At 37.8% G+C, this 20,204-nt stretch overlaps 1 protein-coding gene across 5 annotated transcripts in view; it reads left to right on the top strand.

The window, feature by feature from the left end:
* Ctnna2 (catenin alpha 2) overlaps window positions 1–20,204 on the top strand; it is a 1,144,108-nt gene that overhangs the window by 82,446 nt on the left and 1,041,458 nt on the right. For 2 of the 5 annotated variants that reach the window (XM_076566968.1, XM_076566966.1), the window contains exon 1: window positions 1,464–1,484. The exons of the other annotated variants lie outside the window; for them this stretch is intronic. The gene's annotated coding sequence lies outside the window, so the exon portion shown is untranslated. Of the gene's footprint in view, window positions 1–1,463; window positions 1,485–20,204 lie in introns of those variants that run through there. 5 annotated transcript variants of the gene reach the window in all.

The raw sequence follows: 20,204 nt of genomic DNA, 5'->3' as shown, positions 1-20,204 counted from the left end.
GTTTATGGAGTGTAAAACACAGCTTGCAGAGCCCGGCGGGTCTGAGGACCCCAGCCAGCTCTTACCTTTACTTCACTCCCACTTGACACATGAACTTGACAAGTGGAAGCAGGTGGGGATCAGGAGAGGTTCTGAGCTGGAGGATATGCTTTCCTGCCCATTCTGCCCTAGCCTATCTTTCTTTCTGCATCTCTTTTCCACAGACTTTGAATTTTTATCTCCTTGTGTTCTCTGGATAATTTAGTCTGTTTTTCTTACTTATCTGCTGTGTGCATTGGGTCTGACAATCATGCACAAATCTCTATTTTGAGTTCAAAGCTTTCTCCTGAGCATTCAGATCTCTTTGCAGTTATTCCCTCGATGTGAACACTCATGGGCTTCCCAATTTTAGTTCAGCTAAAATTATACTTATTTGTCCCTGATTGTCATATCATCTTCTACTTCAGTTTTAATGGATACCTTTTCTGTTGGCCTTAAGAGACCAGGCTTAATGTCAGATGGTCTTCCTAGGCCCTTTCTTCTCTATTATATTAATTATATTATATTATATTATATTATATTTTATTATATTATATTATATTAGCTGCTGTTGACATCACTATGTTTTAATATGTTCCTCACATCTCTCTTCTTTAGTCTTTTAAATAATATATATTTAACATTTAAATATATATTCACTTATTTTATTTGCATGTGTATGTGTATGAGCTTTCAAGAGCTGGTGTGTACCTCCTGTGTGCAGAAACCTGCAGAGGCCAGAAGAGGGTATAGGCTGTCCTGGAACTTGAGTTCTAGGTAATTGTGTGCCACCTTGTGGGTGCTGGGATCAGAAGCCTGTTCCTCTGCCAGAGCAGCACAGTCTCTTAACTGGTGATATTTCCCCATCTCCTCTTCCCTGGTCTTAAACATCACCCACTGTCTTAGCTTAGATTTTGTTTCCTGCTTGAACTCTTCAAATAACCTTGACTGACCTTTCTCCCTTATGTTACTTGATGTTTAGTCTACCTTTTAAAGAGTGCTTGACTTGCAATAAATAGATTTTTTAAATTTAACTTTAGTGTGTGTGTGTGTGTGTGTGTGTGTGTGTGTGTGCAGGCACTCATAAAAGCCAGAAGAGGGCATTGGATACCTTGGAGCTAAAGTTATATAGGCAGTTATGAGCTATAGGGTGTGTTTACTGGAAACTAAACTGTAACCCTCTTGAAGATTACCAAATATTCTTAATAACTCAGCTATCTCTTATTATAGATGGGTTTAATGATTTTTTTTAAACTTAATATTGATAAGGAATTGTTTTTCATTCTGTAGAAACTCTGCTTTTGCATTTGGATCTTCACCTACTCCTGCATTGTCATATGAGATACAATCCTTTTGTGATGCTGGGCAGTGGCATCAGCTTCCAGTCCACATGTCATTATGGGATCTGAAAACAGTCTGTATTTGGTGTTGTGCTGTGTTTATAAGCTCTGATGTTGGGAGGTTAGGTGAGTTTTATTGTATTTATGATAGATTAAACAGATGTAATCTTATCCAGAGTAAAGGAGTATTTCTATGGTTGAAATTATCTTACTGAACTATTAATCTGATCATAGAGTGCTTTGCTTAAACATCTTTGCTGTGCTCTACCTTCATTGTATAATACATGGTATTCCTCGTTAGCTGGCAGCAGCAAATCTTAACTTTTATTAAGATGCCCAAGAATACAGGTCTCCTGCTCTTTGTGATACATTTCTCTCTAATGTCTACACACCTGTCTCCCCATTACATGAGAAGCTTTATTCCTCCTGCCAGACCTAGTTAGACTGCTCTCACTTTGAGGAAACCCACTATTTGTAAATGTACGTTTACTCTCAGCTACTTTTCATTGTTGTTGTTAGGATTCACACTATAGATAACTGTAACTTTCTGGATTATACAAAAGTGTAGTGATATATTGTATACTCTAATAAACTTTCCTGGGGATTGGAGGACAGAGTCAGCCACAAGATTTGATATAGAGATCAGACAGTGGTGGCACACATCCTTAATCCTATCACTCAGGAGGCAGAGATCTGTCTGGATCTCTGTGAGCTCAAGGCCATACTATAAACAGAGCCAGGCAGTGGTGGCACACACCTTGAATCCCAGTACTGGGAAGCACATGTGCCTTTAATCCCAGGAAGTGACATAGTTGGGTGGAGAAAGGTATATAAGGCCTGAGGAAACAGGAACTAAAGCAGTTCAGCTGAGATCCTTTTGGGTGAAGACTTTCAGTCTGAGGAAACAGGATCGACTGAGGAGTTGGTGAGGTGAGGTTAGCTGTGACTTGCTCTGCTTTCCTGATCTTTCAGGTTTTTTTTTTTTTAAAAAACAAACAAACAAAAAAAAAAAAAAACAACTGGAGCCAGATATTGAGGTGAAAGTTAAAAGATCAGAGAAGCAGAACAGCCAGACACTAATTCTAGCCTAATACATTATATAGCTTTCTATGCCCAGATATCACTTCCTGGGATTAAAGGCGTGTGTGCTTCCCAGTACTGGGATTAAAGACCACTGTCTGACTTTTATGTCTAATCTAGTGGCTGGCTCTGTCATCTAATCCTCATGCAAATTTATTAGTGTATACAATATATCACCACACAAAAGTGAGTACATTCCTATATCTTGAGCATACAGGTCAACATGTGGAACTTAAGTCTTTAGTGAATATTTGCAAGAATTTTAGAGCCAAGTGCTTCCAGATCCTCGAGGTGAGAGTTTTCCAGTGGAGCTCAGAGTAAAGATTAGAAAATACTGGTATAAAGGAAGAAGTAATTTGGCCAAACGATATAATGTATAGGTTGATATAAAAAAATAATGAAAGCAAGAAGAAGCTGAAGATTTGTATAGTAGCACACTGAAAAGTTGCTATGGAAAAGATGAAAGGGTATCATCAAGCACATCTGACTGATGCCACATGTGGGAGCAAGAAAAAGAATAGAATGACACTGAGAAAGCAAGTCCTGGGTAGCAGAAGTTACCAGAAGAAATAAGGACCTTTGCTTGTAGAGGCTTTGTACTTTTCCACTATATAATGATGATTCAGATGTCCAATTTCTATCTAAACCTCACCTGCAAAGTGCACTAAACTTGACACAAATCCTCTGTAATGTGTTCTTGCTGTATGGAAAGCACAGTTGAAAATAGCTGATAACCTGTACATAGGGTCCTACTCTTCTCTAGGTCTTGGTTTTCAGAAATTGAATGCCAAAGATGTTTTGGAGGAGATGGTCCAGGTGGAAACTGGAAAAATCTAAGTCTAGTAGGGAAATACGATCCACAGCTCTTAGTGTTTGTAAAGTGAGATTGAGTATCCTTGCTTTCCATAGGGCTGCAGAGGCAACTTTTATCTGTTGGCCTCTGATGCATCACTTAATTATAAACAATATTAAAGAATCTTGAAGGAATCTGTACTTATACACATGTATTTTTATGCATGAAGAATTTGAACCCCTCTCTTTAGTATCCTTTTAAAGACATTAGTTTTTCAACATGAGAAGCTTGTAGACCTGAGCATGACCCGACAGTAGAAAGAATTTAAAATATTACTTGACCTTATATATTTACAGACTGCCCAATCACTAGCACCCCATGCCAGAGTCTTACAGTTGATTTAGTTGATGAACATTGAATTGGAATATAACTCTTACCCAAAGTTGATATTTACTATAGGACTTGCTGTGTATTCTGTGGGTTCAGATGGATATAAAGTAAAATGCATCTTCCATATGATATGCATGTCATTTTTTATATGATGATTAATCTTGCTTGCCTAAATAACCATGAGTTTCACTTATCTTCTCTCAGTCTTTCCCAGATCCCCAGTTTCTTTTACTATTTAAAGATTATAAATTAAAACAGTTGTACCTTTTCAGACTCTTTATAAGATGCAAATGAGATTTTTCCAGGTCTTTCCATGGCTTGATAGCTCATTCATGCTCAATACTGAATATCATTCCTTTGTCTGGATTACATGCTTATGGATCTACTCATGAAATTAAAGGTATCTTGGTGATATTCACGTTTCTGAAATTATGAATGCCATAGGAATAATGTGCATTGCAGATTTTTGTGTGCTTATACAGTTTGAATTCTTTTAGGTAAATAATAAGATTGTGGCTATTAGTTTAATATGAATGTATATTAGCATATGCTTCATTTTATAAAAAATATTTGTGAGAAACAAAGATCCTCACTTCATAATAAGAGCTCTGAAGTATAAGAGACTATCAGCTTATAGGTAGGTTGGCTGCTGATTGCACACAAAGAACAGTCTGTATGACCCTTTGTATATGACCCTTCCTCTCTTTCCTTCTCAACTGAGATATCAGTAGACTACAGTGTTAAGGACTATTTAGGTCTTGTCTTTCCTACTGTAGCTTCCATTTGTCTTTTTTATCAACATAGCTGGGTGTTCACCTCTACTTTTCTCCTTCTGTTAAGCTTATCTGATGCATAATTTTGCAGCCCAGCTTGGCTGTTAGTAATTCTCTACTCCAACCTTTGGGCTTGAGGCAGGGTATCTTAGCAGGCTGTCGCAAGGGTCCAGTGTTTCCTTTTCTCATGTATGTGAACTTAATCTGGATAATAGCACTATTGTAAGCAAACCATCAGATTTTATTTCTTCCACTGACAAGCTGGCTTCCTAAACAGCTTCATCATTTTTCATTTCCGACCATTACTGAATGTAGGATTTTATTTTTCCACATCATCCTCCACATTTTTGTTATTTTGTAATTTGTTCACTTTTATCACTGTGAATCACCATATTGTTGTTTTAATTGTCAGGCAAGGTGTAGAATTTTCCTGTGTGGTCACTCATCATCTATATCTTCTGAAGACTTCCCCTGTTTTTCCATCAGACTAGTCACCTATTTATTATTGACTATTAAGAATTCTTCACATGTTTTAGATAACTGTCCTTTATCAGATGTGTCCCTGAATATTTTCCCTCCAGTGCTGTGGATATCACTCTGTATGCTGTGAATGTGTTCCTCTGATTGGTTAATAAATAAAGTGCTGATTGGCCAGTAGCCAGGCAGGAAGTATAGGCAGGACAAAGAGAGAGGAGAATTCCAGGAACAGGAAGGCTGGGTCACGAGATGCTGCCAGCCACTGCCCCCATGAGAAGCAAGATGTAAAAGTACCAGTAAGCCACAAGCCACATGGCAACTTATAGATTAATAGAAATGGGTTAATTTAAGATATAAGAACTAGATAGCGCCGGGCAGTGGTGGCGCACACCTTTAATCCCAGCACTCAGGAGGCAGAGCCAGGCGGATCTCTGTGAGTACGATGCCAGCCTGGGCTACCAAGTGAGTTCCAGGAAAAGGCGCAAAGCTACACAGAGAAACCCTGTCTCAAAAAACAAAAACAAAAACAAACAAACAAACAAAAGAACCAGATAGCAAGAAGCCTGCCATAGCCATACAGTTTATAAGTAGCATAAGTCTCTGTGTGTTTACTTGGGTCAGAGTGGCTGTAGGAACCAGGTGGACAAATGAAAACAGCAGCTACACTCCAGAATTGGTCTGTTTTCTCAGTGCACCTCTCAACATCTTTTGGAGCAGAAGTTTGTTGTTTAGTCCAGCTTCATGGTTCAGGTTTTGTGATGTGTGCTTTGTTTTATCTAAAAATCCATTGCTGTGCTACAGGTTATCCATATTCCCATCTACATTAATCTCTTGGAGGTTTATAGTTTACATATTATATTTAGGTCTATAGGGTAAGACCTAGTGAGCTGATTTTATTTTAGTCAATTTTTGAAGATGTACGTTCTATATTTTGAATTTTTAAAAAATATATGGCTGTCTAATTACCCAGTGCTATTTGTAACAAAGACAGTCTTTACTCATTTTATTCTCCTTTGCCTTTGTCAGTGATTATTTTGTTCATGTATGGATTACTTTTGGACTCTATTCTGTACATTAATTTATGATTTTTGTTATTTAAATACTATTATGCTGCCTTGTCATAACTTCATAATAACTCTTGAAGTCAGAGTTGACTATTCTGAGTCTAAAATATTTTGAAAATCTGCTTTATAGCCAATAGTAAAATAAACATAAATATTGAGGATATTTGCCAATATTGATAAGCATTCACTGTACTATATGTATACTATGCTTCTGAAAATGAAATCGAACCTACTCCTAGGCGTTTTTATAAATAAGTTATGCAAAGAAGTCAATTTCATTTTGCAACTGAATTACTAAAGTTTCCCTTTTAATTTATGATAGTGTTAATCTATATTGCAGTAAGAGTATTGGGATAACATGGATAAATAGAATCATATATTCAAGCCCCATGACTAGATCCAGCATTCTTAAGTCAAACTTAAGAGACATATTACTAATTGAAAAAGCAGAAATGGTAAATGTAATTGGATTTTTGGAATATAGGAAATCAATGTAGAAAATCTAAAAAAGTGAAAAAGATTAATGAAAATATTTAAAAACAATCATTTACATTACATATAAAGAATAAATACATTCCATATGATCAGAAAGGAAAGTTCCCTTGCCAATTCCATTTCTACTTCTTTAATCAGTACATATCAAGCTAAGCAGGGTTTACAGGGGTATTGACCAAATCTTAACATATATCTTACAAAAAGTAACTCTAACTCTATGATGGTTAGTTTAGTTGTCAACTTGAGGCAGTCTAGAATCATATAAGAAGAGAGATTCAATGAGGAATTGTCCTGGTTGGTCTGTGGAATAGTATCTTGATTATTCTAATTAATGTGGGAAGACCTGCCCACTGTTGGTGGAATGATTTCCTAAGTAGGAGACTCTGGATTATTTAAAGTGGAATGATCTAGTTGAACATGCACGTATTAATTTATTGCTTTTTTTGAGACAGGGTTTCTCTGTGTAGTTTTGTTGCCTGTCCTGGATCTTGCTCTGTAGACAAGGCTGGCCTCAAACTCACAGGGATCCACCTGACTCTGCCTCCCAAGTGCTGGGATTAAAGGTGTATACCACTGCTGCCCAGAAATTTATTGCCTTTGAGTTAATTGTGTACAGTTCTCCACATTTTAGAGGGAGTTGTATACAAGAGGAAGTGCGTTCAGAATACCTGGTAATTAACAGTGTATATGTAAAAAGTTATATGGAAGGTATTTATATAATAGATGAAGGGTTCACCAAACATACAGAACTACAAATGTACAAATTAAACTTGACTAGTGTTGAAATAAATATAAATAACAATTACATGCCATTTAAGACTTTTAATTAAGAGAAGTTAAACGAGGCATATTTATTAATTTGACTGCTATAATAGAATGTCATAGATTACATGGTTTCACCAACACAGAATGATTTCAAAAAGGCCTAGAAGCTGGAAAATGCAAGACTAAGACATTAGAGGATTCATTTTCCAGTAAAGACACATCTTCGCTTGCCAATGCGCATTGTATCTCCATGGGAGAAAGGAGAGAAATAACAAAGAGAGATAATAAATAATAAAGAGACAGTCACCTACATTGATCCTGCCTCACAGTGGAATTAGAATTTTATGGTGATACATTCAGTCAATTTAAATGTTAGCATGTATGCCTATATATAAACATATACAATACTCCAATGTTAGAGGATAAGTGTAGCTCGAGTTTTCCAGTCTCACTCAGGCCCTCAGCTGTTCAGACCCAAGTAAACACACAGAGGCTTATATTAACTAAACTATATGGCCTAATGGCTCAGGCTTCTTGCTAGCTAGCTAGATCTCACATCTTGAATTAACCTATTTCTATAAATCTATACCTTGCCATGTGGCTTCTAGCTTATTGTTATATTACATCTTGCTTCTCATTGTGGTGGCCACTGGCAGTGTCTCCTTATTCAACATTCCACTACCCAGAATTTTCCTCTCTGCTTATCCTGCCTATACTATACTTCCTACCTGGCTACTGGCCAAACAGCATTCTATTTATTAACCAAATCAGAGCAACACATTGACAGCATACAGAATGATATACACAGCAGATAAAGATATAGTAGGCCCCATCACTTATAGAAACATGAATTTATAACTTGTCATTTGAAGAAATTTGCCAAAAATAAGATTTACTTTTATCACAAGGTGATATACATGTTTACATATGAGGGTTTGTTTTGATTGCCTTCCTGGTATCAGTCCTTAAAATGAGGTCTTTTTCTTTTTTCAATTAAGAAATATTTTATTCATTTTACATACTAATCACAGATCCTCCTCTTCCCTCCTCCTACCCCTATAAACTTCCCCTCCTCCATTTCTTCCTGCAAGAAGGTAGGTCTCCCATGGGGAGTCAGCAGAGACTAGTACATTAAGTAGAGGAAGGTCCAAGCCCCTTACCCTGCCTCAAGGCTGTGCAAGGTGTCCCACCATCAGTAGTGGGCTCCAAACAGCCAGCTCATGCACCAGGGATGGATCCTGATCCTACTGCCAGGAGATCCCTTAAGCAGATCAAGCTACACTACTGTCTCGATTATGCAGAGGGCCTAATCCAGTCTCATGAAGGTTCCACAGCTGTTGGTCTAAAGTTCATGAGTTCCCACTAGCTTGGTTAGGTTGTCTCTGTATGTTTCCCCATCATGATCTTAATGCCCCTTGCTCATAGAAACCTTCTCTCTCTTCGACTGGACTCCTGGAACTCAGTCTGGTGTTTGGCTGTGGATCTCTGCATCTGCTTCCATCAGTTACTGGAGAAAGGCTCTATGATGACAGTTAATGTATTCATTGATCTGATTACTGGAGTAAGCCAGGTCAGGTACCCTTTCACTATTGCTAGTAGTCTAAGCTGAGGTCATATTTGTGGATTCCTGGGAACTTCCCTAGCACCCGTTTTCTCCCTATCCCTGTGATGTCTCCCTGTATCATGGTATCTCTTTCATTGCTCTCCCACTCCATCCCTGTTCCAGCTCAACCATGCCATTCCCTTATGTTCTCATCCCTCATCCTCTACCCTCCAATGCCCCTGCATCCTCAATTTACTCATGGAGATTTTTTAAGATGAGAATTTGATAGGTATATGATTCATTAAAGGACTGTTATTTGAGTCATTGACAAAAGAAAGAAACTTATAGGATGGCCAGTGTCGTGGGGTATAAAACAAAATCATCCAGGAGAGGATATCCCTCAAAGGTTTTTGGATCTGAGCCTGGAGATCTGGTCAAAATACTCTGCCACTGACATCAGTACCTAATGTAAGTTCAACATCCCTTCATTCTTAGGAAATGAAAGTCACTTATGCACTGAGGTCCCATCTCACCCAATTCAGAAGGATTGTCTTCTGGAAAACAGCAAATGGTGGTCAGGATGTGGGATGTGTGGGTTGGGGAGACACCTTATGCACTATAAACAAGACTGTCAAGTAGTACAGCCCTTGTGGAAATCAGAATGGAGACTTCTCAGAAAACTAATAGTAGACCTGTCATAATATCCTACTGTACCTTTGTTATATATCTGTAGATTCCAAGTTAGCTTATAGTACATGTTCCTGTACACTGTGTCCACTGCAACTATATTTACAAAGCCAAGTTATGGAATCAACCTATGTGCCTATTAGCATGTGTGTGTTTACAAAATGATAGTATGTCCACTGAGGAATACATTTATGAAAAATATGCATGAAATTGTGTCATTTGCAGGAAAATGGATAGAATTGGTCATCATATTAAAAGAAATGTGTCAGTCCTAGAAAGATAAGTAGTACCTGCTGTCTCATATAGAATCTCAAACACTGTTAAAGACATGACAGTAGAAAGGGACTATTGTAGGAGCTGATTAAAGGAAAGCAGGTGAAAGGGAATGAATTTGATTAAAGTACACAATATACACATGTGAAAATGTCTTCATGAAACCTATTAAAATGTATCCTCCTCATATCAAAAAACAGACATCTATGGTAAGAAAGTTTATCAAATTTATTTCAATATTATATGAAATTAGAATCACAGTATGACACACACTGTCTAAATGGTTAATACCAAAAGACTGTTTATAACACAAAGTTTCTGTGAGTTCTTCAAACAATGAGAGCCATATAAAGTGCTTGGGATTTAACATGGTAAAACACTTTGAGAACAGTTGGTTAGTTTCTTAATAATTTAAAAATACATATGTCCATACAAAGACTTTACTATGAATATTTATAGCAACTTTGTTTATCATAGTCAAACAGTAGAATTATTCTAAAGTTAATCAACAGATGCATTAAATGAATAAGTGCATATGCCATACCACAGGATTCTCTAAATTTAAAGGAGAATACTGCTGGTAAACGCAGCTTGGATGATTCTCCTGACAGTTTTTCAGGGAGAAAGAAGATAGAGAAAAATACCTACCACTTCCTTCCATTTATACAGAATTTCAGTGAAAGAGATTAATGATAGAAAATGCATGAGAGATTGCCTGACAAGCAAGGAGCAAGGAGCAAGGATGAGAATGTGAATGAACAATATTGCAGCAGGGAGAAATTTCTATGGTTGATTCTCTCTCTCTCTCTTTCTCTTGTTCTCTCATGTAACCCACTGAATCTAGTTATGGCTACCTGTATGTATGCACATGGGTATGAGGTTGACTGCTGGAGTATAAACTGCCTACCTGGGGCTACACCCCTAAGGAAAAGTGACTCTTTCCACTCTAGCAACCATCTGCCTCCATGCTGGAATTTTAACTGGCTTGATCTTGTGCTGGTCTTGTTCTGTTAACCACAGAAACTTTGAGTTCTTGTGTGCAACAGTTAGGTCATGTCTCAAAGACAGCATTTTATAGCATGCGTTCCCATCCTCCAGCTCTTATAATATTTCTTCCTCCTCTTCCATCAAGTTCTGTGAACATTGAGATGGAGGAGATTCTTCATACAGATGTCCCATCAATGGAAGAACACTCACAGTCACTTACTCTCAGCACTTGGACAAATCATGAGTCTTCATTTAATGTTTCATTTAAAGAAGACACCAGTATCTACACCCAATGAATACACAGATATTATCAAACTGTTTGAGGTATTCTACTATACAACTTGGGATAATACTAAACAAGGACATGACTCAAAAAGGAAAGAAGACATTGGATACCAGTTCTTGTTTCCTAAAGAGTGGTGAAATGCAGTCAGATTCAACCTCAGAAAGGCTGTTCCAGTAATGTTTATCACCATGCTGAGTTCAGTTACACCATTTCTATGTTTCTCACCATGCTTATTTCAGTTACACTATTTCTAAACTCTGAGAATGTGGATATAGTTTTCTTGTTATCTGAGATGTCAAGATTCCTTTTTGTTTTTGAGCACAGTTCAGAAAGGTGCCCGTTACTCTCTGTAAAGAGCCTGTGATGGAAAATGTTTGAACATAATAATAAAACAATAATGGTTGAATCAGATAAACTGCACAAAGCAAACACCTTATGTTTGTTACTGTCCTTCAGGAAATGTATCTTGAGCTTGGGCTTCTATGTCAAATGTTTCAGATAGCAACTAAAGACAAAATGATAGATAGAAATTATGACTGATAGCAATCGGATTTAGTGAGGCTTCACTATATACCATACTGCGCGCGCGCGTGCGCGCGCGCGCGTGTGTATGTGTGTGTGTATGTGTATACATTGGCACATATTTTTGTGAATGCACATATGTATGTGTACACATATATGTAACAGACAAAATACAGTTTCTGGTATCATTGATCAAGAATGACGTTGAGGAAGACAGTGTGAATAAGATGTAAGGTTGAGAATACAGGGAGAAGTACTATGAAATGACATCCTTTGGACAAGACATAGCCATGCTTCATGAACTCACAGCAACTGTGGATGCCTGCTCTGGATCTGCATAAGACTGGGATAGGCATGGCTGGCAGATAAGTTCAGGAGGCCTAAGCTGTTTGTTACTAACATAGAAGAGTCATGAATTGTCTTCTGTTCCATACCCATGGATGAAACCCCTAGGCTTCAATGACAAGATGCAATCCAGTGGTCACACAGATGGTCCTGTTTAAACTAAATGGGTCAAAAAAGAAACCCAAAAGTTGTGAATCTGGGAAAGGTACTAGCTGGGTGGAGAGGGTATTGATTAGGATGCAAATGAGATAAGAAAACATTGTGGGAGGGAGTTATCATTATTAATTGTATACATGTATGAAGTTTCAAAGAATGAGCATAATTAACATTAATGAAATAGCATGTACCATCATGCCTGGCTTTTTTGTTGTTGTTGTTGTTGTTATTTTCGAGACAAGGTTTCTCTGTGTAGTTTTGATGCCTGTCCTGGATCTTGCTCTGTAGATCAGGCTGGCCTCGAACTCACAGAGATCTGCCTGGCTCTACCTCCAGAGTGCTGGAATTAAAGGCGTGTGCCACCACCTCCCAGCCTAGCAATTTATTTTTATTGTATGTGCATTGATGCTTTGCCTGAATGTATGTCTGTGTGAAGGTGTCAGATCTTAGAGATACAGAAAATTGTGAGCTGCTGTGTGGGTGCTAGGAATTGAACCCAGGTCTTCTGGAAGAGCAGTCAGTGATCTTAACCACCAAGCCATCTCTCCAGCCACCCTCCTCTTTGCCTGGCTTTTTAAAAACATGGGTTCTGGGACTCAAACTCAGACTTTGCTGACTGAGCTATCTTGCCAGCCCTGGCACATTCTTTTTAAGCCGTATCCATAGACTACCTCATTTGATGCCCACAACTAACTCATGATGTCACCTCTATTGTTGTGCTTGCTGTAGAGTTGGGCAGTGAGACAGTCTGGTCAATTGGCTTCCCTGAGTCAGCATGCTGACTTATTCAGAGTTCAGTGAAAATGAGAACGGACGCTGGGATTCTACAGCCTGCACTCTGAAAGTCGGGGCCTCTTGCTCTTCACCAACAGCTTGACTTTTACCCTGCTTTAATATTTATCAAACTGAGGTGTCTATTTTAGAAATACACCGAACTTTAGAAAATATCCTATTTCAATGTAAAAGAAATGAGCTGGTAGCAATATATAGAACAAATACCACTTTCAGCCTTTTTTTTTTTTGGTTTTTTGAGACAGGGTTTCTCTGTGTAGCTTTGTGCCTTTCCTGGAACTCGCTTTGTAGACCAGACTGGCCTTGAGCTCACAGAGATCTGCTTGCTTCTGCCTCTCGAGTGCTGGGATTAAAGGCGTGCATGACCACCGCCCGGCTTTTCTTTCTTTCTTTCTTTTTTATTTTATACTTAGGGAATACAGAACTCTTCTTACTGAAACTTCATCAAAATTATTGTGAACAGCACAGAGAAATACTAAATTTGATTTAAGCAGGCAGTATTCTTTTTGAAAATATTATACCAAATTAAGGGTTTCTTCCAAAAGATATGGCCAAAGATAAAATGAACTAAGGTTGTGAATAAAATACACAATTATGTAGTTGTAGAAATGTTATATATCCATTAATAAGCAAACTCGCTGGGCAGTGGTGGTGCACACCTTTAATCCCAGCACTCAGGAGGCAGAGGCAGGTGGATCTCTGTGAGTTTGAGGCCAGCCTGGCTACAGAGTGAGTTCTAGGAAAGGCACAAAGCTACACAGAGAAACCCTGTCTCAAAAAAAACAAAAACCAAAAAATAAAAAATAAAAATAAATAAGTAAAAAATAAGCAAGCTCAACATTAAAGGGTGTTTATCCTCTACTCTTATGAGTTACATCATTTCTGCTTACAGTGGAAGGAGAACGGTGTTGGAAAATTGGAAAACAGCTGTGACTCTCACAGGAATTTCAGCTTGTTTTATTAACTGAGCCAAATACTGATAAAAACACTTTGCATTATCCTATATGTTTTTATTGTTTCAAGATATCATTAAAGTCTTAGATATGAAGATATAACAATTCTGCTTCAATATTTGAAGGCTTTCCTGCTAGGAATTAGATGGGCTCTGAATGATTCTCAACTTGGGGCATGCCTCAGAAAATGAGTAAGAATTTAAAAAAATAAAAAATAGGCTTGAGTGCCAATATAGGTTTACAAGAAATCATACAATTGCAATTTTTTAAGTTGGTTAGACTACAGTGTCTGAAATTCAGGAAAGTGAATAGTATTCATTACCTAACTTCCTCATAATGGTCCTTGCTACTTTATGTGTGCGCATGTGTGTGAGAGATGGTGAGTGGGAGAAAAGATGTGCATGTGCCACATCTACAAATGGAAGTCAGAGAACAATCTTGGGTCTTTTTTCTCTCCTTTCATCATGTTTTTACTTTTCTGTTTACTGTTGTACAGGCCAAACTAGCTGGTCCATGATCTTTCAGGGATCCTCTCTCTGCTTTCTCTTCTATTCATAGGAGGGTTGAGATTCCAGATGCATGCTACAGTGCTTGAATTAATGCGAGTTCTGCAGTCCAAACTCAGATCCTTGTGCTTGCACACGGAACTTGTACCCCTTGGACCATCTCCCAGCCTTCTAATTTCGTCTATGCAAATCCTTGAATCATCTCTTTGTATTCAGCATTTAATATTTTCTCTAGGAAAACAGTAGAATGATGAATGGCACTCCAGTTTTAACTCTGACATGGTTAACTATGAACTGAGTATGATGTCTGTGCACATAAACATTACTTGTTTAGAAAAAAATCTAACTGCATGGCATTATTAACAATGTATGTAAATTTTATGAAGTTGTTTTCAATTTTGAGCAAGCTTCTGAAGTTCCTTTCATATGTAAACTGTTAATTTTAAGTTTTTCCTGGACAGTGACTACTCATCCACACCCTGAATCTATGTATCAGCCAGTTGTTCAAATAAGAAAGCAAATGTATTTTTCATGATATTTTTTGAAGCCAATGTTCGGTACAAAATCAAGATGAAATTTGATGTTTTTTCATGCTATTCATATTATCAGGCCCTCTTCTTTCATTAGATTATTGAGTAATCAAGTACTTTCTTAAGACAGTCATAAATTCAGCTTTTGTGTGATTGTAAACAAATTTGATATAATTCATTTCTAAATGTCAGCCTGATTTTTCTCCTCCTGATTTCGTTATTCATATTTATTATGTTGCATACCCATTAATTTTTCTCCCAGAATTTCTTTGAGTTTTGGAAAAATTAGATTTAAGTATTGTTAGCAAAGTTTGACCCTTCTTCATAGACTAATTGGGAGTCTATATTGCCTCTCTTTTTGTATCACACCATTCCACAATTTAATTTAAAAGAGAATGATTGAGATTTATTATTTTGTTTCTGTCAGGAAAGTAGTGTAATCTAGCATGCATGTGTAGTCACATGCTGGCTTTTGCTGGAGACTCCTCAGAGGGGAGTGACTTTTGAGTATTGGGCAATGAAACCTGTCCCAATGTATACGTCAATTTTTTTTTTTCATTTGATATTTGTGAAATTTTCTCCAGACCATGCTCTGGCTTTCTGCACTTCAAATTTTGTTTCAATCATCTATATGTATGCTTCTGTAGGGCATACCCACATGTGCCTATCACTTAGTTATAGCACCAGATAAGTTCATCAAGAGAGTAGAAGAAGAATTCCTGGAAGCCATTGCTATACCATGAAGCTGTGTGTCTACATGTAAATGTGTGTGTGTGTGTGTGTGTGTGTGTGTGTGTGTGTGCGTGTGTATGTGCGTGTGCATGTGTGTATGTGCGTGTGTGTGTGTGTATGTGCGTGTGAATGTGTGTACGTGAGTGTGCGTGTGCATGTGCGTGTGCGTGTGCGTGTGTGTGTGTGTACATGTGTGCATGTGGGTGAGTGTGGTGCTTGGTTGGCTGTTTAATAATTGTTCAATAGCAGATACAAATATCCCATAATACCCTGTAAACATATGCCAACTTTGCTTTCCTTTACATTCAGTTTCTTTGGCCTTGTCATAATCTGATATGCTATTAAGGTAGCCCCCTGTGGCTGCATCAATGCTGCACATCAGAACTGGGATCAAGAGTTTTTTTTTTTTTATATATATATATATATATATCTTGAAAATATTTCCTATCTTCCTCTTCACAGAGCAGATTAGGTGACTCCCTCTGTAGTGTTCATACCTGAACTAAGAATCATGAGACATGAATGGGGAGATGGTTTAGCCCTACACAGTACTAACATAAAAAGCTAAACATGGCTGCAGGCTCACCTGTAATTCCAGCACACAGTAAAGTAGACACACAAGCATCACTGGGGCTTACTGGTTGTCAGCCTAGCTCCAGATTCAGTAAGAAATTCTGTCTCAGGAAATAAAGGAGAGTGAAATAGAGCTGAACATTTAATGTCCTTTCCTATCTTCCACATGGGCATGGTCCATGCATACCCAATAAATGAATGGCATATACCACAAATAAAAAAATACATATGTAAATTCAATAAAACAGAACTGTATTACACGATTTCTAAATGTGTCTTTGATATGTTAATAATAATAATAATAATAATAAACAATGTTCCTGGCTTGTTTAGTAAAAACCCTCCATTCCCGAATGATTGAGCCTTTGTGGTTGAATGAGCAGTCTTAATCTGGGAAAGTATTAGAACATCATATTAACAGTCACTGGTCATAGATGTTGCGTCAAATGTGCCACTCTCCTTTAGTTCACTTTTCAGTGTTTGAAGTCCTCATAGTGAGCAGTGCCATTATGAATGCTTGCAGTTAAATTAGGTCAGTGAAAACAAGTTAGAGCTTTCTGCTGCAAAATCATGACCCCTCTTCTTTACCTTCTACACATCATCCCTCGCTCCTCCTTATTCACGTTTCTAACTTCATTTCATTGCCCTTTGCATTCCCCCTAATTTGCTTCCCTTTTTGCAGAGCATCTTTCAGTCTTGCTGTTATTATTTCTGAAAGGAGTTTATGTTCATTCCTGCTCTTGAATGAGATTTATCTCACTAATAGAATTCTCAGTGGAGGGTTTCTCCTGCTCTGTAATCTGTAGCTGTGGCTCTGGTCTTTGCTGTTCTTATTTTCCCCTCCTCTCCCAGTCACGGTGATTGTTTGCCTTTCATCTCCTATACTTTACCTTCCCAGAATCCTCTGCCTCCGAGAGAAAATATTTTCAGTTCTTCCATCTTTTGTAAATTGAGTAAAATCTTCAGCCACTTATGCCTTCAGGAAGTGTCTCACTGGTGATTTGGTGGTCAAGGACACCCTGTTGTGTATCTGTTAGAGCCACTCATTTTCTTCCAATTTGTCTTTCTCAGTTTCTAATATTTGATCTTTTCCTGTTGTTTCAAGGATGAGTTTTGCCCCTTGTATCTGTTCAATTTACTACTTTTCCCATTTGTCGATTATCTAGTCTGAATGAAGAGACCTTTTGGATTTTAAGATTTATTTCTAGTTTTGTTTAACATACAGTTGTTTTTGACTCATAGTTTTTATATTTAATGAACATCATTGCTACCTTTGTATTCCCAAGGATTTTAAAAATATTTTACACAAATTTGGGTCTGTGTACATATAATAAGAGTTTAGGAAAATATTCTAGTGCTACAATGTTACTAAGAAGAAGTCTGGTGGGGAACAAAATGGTCTTGGATCTGTATGGGTCTGTCAGGGTCCTAGAATTCCCCTGTGCCTCTCCTTTTCATTCCAGAAAATTTTATTTTCTATTCATAAATAAAAAATGCATGTCTCAAATCCCTCCTGACATCATATGAAAGCGGTGTTAAAAATATTAAATAAGATGAAGTCAGAAAAATAATTTATTTTTTAAAATAGGAGATTTTTTTTTCAACTAGGCTACAGGAAACAAAATCCTCTTCATATCCATTTGATCAAAGCTAGGTCCACCAGTAAACACACATACCTAGATCAGCATGTCTTAGGTAGGCTTGAATCAGTGGGCCAAAGCTAGGTTCCTATGCTCACTGAGACATGGTGAGCAGGATTATGCTCCCTGGAAACCAATAAACAAGGCCTGTGGAATGCTCATTTAGAACTCCTTTTCTGAAGTTTCTATTTTGTTTGAATTTCTTTCAACATGGATTTGTCATTCACTATGAATTTTTTTTTAATTTTATAATTAACTTAATTTCACATATCAGCCACGGATTCCCCCATCCTCCCTCCTCCCAAACCCCAGCCCTCGCCCCCAATCCACCCCTCATTCCCACCTCCTCCAAGGTAAGGTCTCCCCTGGGTAGTCAGCCCAGCCTGGAGCACACTGCAGTAACACTGTCAGAGGGACCTGCATCTCCTTCTTGGACATGTGACTAAGGAACAAACTGTTTAGCCTTGACTACACTGGGCCCTGCTGACATTATTTATTACAGATTTCTAATTTTATTCCTTCCCTGATTTCCAAATTGTGATTTTCACTTCATACTTCAAGTTGTTTTGACATAAGGTTTGAATCTCAAGATTTTAAAATACCTGACTTGAAGCTCCTTAATAGGGCTAGTGAATGGCTGTCATTAAGACCGTGTTAGAATATAGCATCATATTTCAATAGGTATGGCATACAAAATACCCCTTCTGCCATTGCTGCTCTGTTCACATTAAATGACTCAGACAGGCTGTGCCTCTCACAATCTCTTTCACTTAAACCCGGGCATATCTCATGTGAGAGCTTGGAAATTTACTCAGTGATTTTATGAAAACGAGACACGAGTTTTTTTTTTTTTTCTTCTCATTGCAGATAAGAGGTCTACAAAGAAAAGTATTATAGATTTTCTTTATTGTTAATGACTCACTTTAAAGCTTTTCTGGTATTTAAATGACAGCCATCTGTATCCCATAATGTGAATGAGATTCTGCACTTTGTGATTTGTTATTTACCCATTAAAAGAAAGAGTCTCAATGTGGTGTGCTTAGAACTCACTCTCTTATAGGCCTTGATCCTGTAGCTATAACAGCAAGACGTTTGTAGCCAAGAGTTTTAGGAAATATATTCCTGTTACAATGCAGCTTAGTCTTTATGAACTTATTCCAATCCTACAGAGTTTTTTCCTTTCCCTCCTTTTTGTATAATTCTTGGGTCTTCATCTTGACCCCTTCAAGTGCTCAGTATATCTAAATCCTTGGCTGTTGTCGTCTGAAACTACTTTTGTTTTGTGGAATATACCTGTTGTGCTAAGTTTGTATGTGGAAAACTCATACTTGAAGACAATTGTGGTATTACTGTGTGTATAAGACCTCCCACACTCCATGCTCATCACTCAAGCTTATCACCCCCAGTAGAATGTCTCTTGCTTATGAATAAAGACCAATGATTTGTTCATGTCTGTATCTAGGATCCTCCTAACAGGATTCCAGGATAGTTAGATATGCATGTTGAGTACCAAAGGATGAGAAAGAGGTGGATTTATAAGAAATCTGAATCAAAAATCTTCTTTTGAGGTTGTTTACCCTCAAGGAAGGACCACATAGGAAAAAAAAAAAAAAACAGCTTAAACTCATGCAAAGGTTCAGGTCTTCAGTTTGAATGCCTGTGTTAGTCACATACAGTAGGCAGCCATTTTCACTCAAGCAGGGCCCGGCATAGGTACAATCTAGGCTGGCACACACATCTCACACAGATTTTGAGTCCAAGTAGAAAATGCAATCTTGTGTAGCATGAAGTAGTAAATCAGCCACATGTGAGTAATAACCAGGTCTGAAGAAGCACGTGTAGAAGCCACTTCCTTAGAGCTTCTAGGTGTTGGGATTTTAAGTTGGAACCCATCCCTTTAGTGACCTTCTTACATAGGGAACACATGGCATCCTCTCTACAGGATGGAAGGCTATCTGAAGCTGCTAGTGACAGACAGCATGGCCTCAGCTGAATTCAGTTAATGGCTTTGTGTTTCGTACAACCTTAAACCACTTTTAAGGCTAGTGCCACAAAAGTCACATGAGGTCATAGAGTCACAATTCTTCTGGCTTTGTCTACCCAAACATATCACCTGTGTATGATATTGCAAGCCAAGGGACATAAATGGGCTATGTGATTCACCTTTGTCTCAGGATGAGACTGGAGGGTCTTTAGGACAATAGATGGATTTAAATTTATATGAACTCGCAATTGGTTTAATGATGACACAGGTGGATGCCTGTAGAAATAGGTACAATTATGTGTATACACATTGGTGTATAGACATAGTTCTCAGTTGTCTAATAACTGAAAGGATCTAGTAACAGTGATCACATCTAGCACCCAAATGTGGTTTCTAAAAGTTCTTCTCTTAAAGGAGCCAAGCCTCTTAGAGAAATGGCCGTTTAAAGGCAGAGACAGGAGTTAATGACCTCAGTCTCAAACATTTTGTCATTCCAGAAG

This window comes from Peromyscus maniculatus, chromosome 3 (assembly GCF_049852395.1).
Source record: "Peromyscus maniculatus bairdii isolate BWxNUB_F1_BW_parent chromosome 3, HU_Pman_BW_mat_3.1, whole genome shotgun sequence".
Taxonomy (NCBI): Eukaryota; Metazoa; Chordata; class Mammalia; order Rodentia; family Cricetidae; genus Peromyscus; species Peromyscus maniculatus.
The sequence above is the reverse complement of the archived record's forward strand: the minus strand, read 5'-3'. Positions and strand labels throughout refer to the sequence as shown.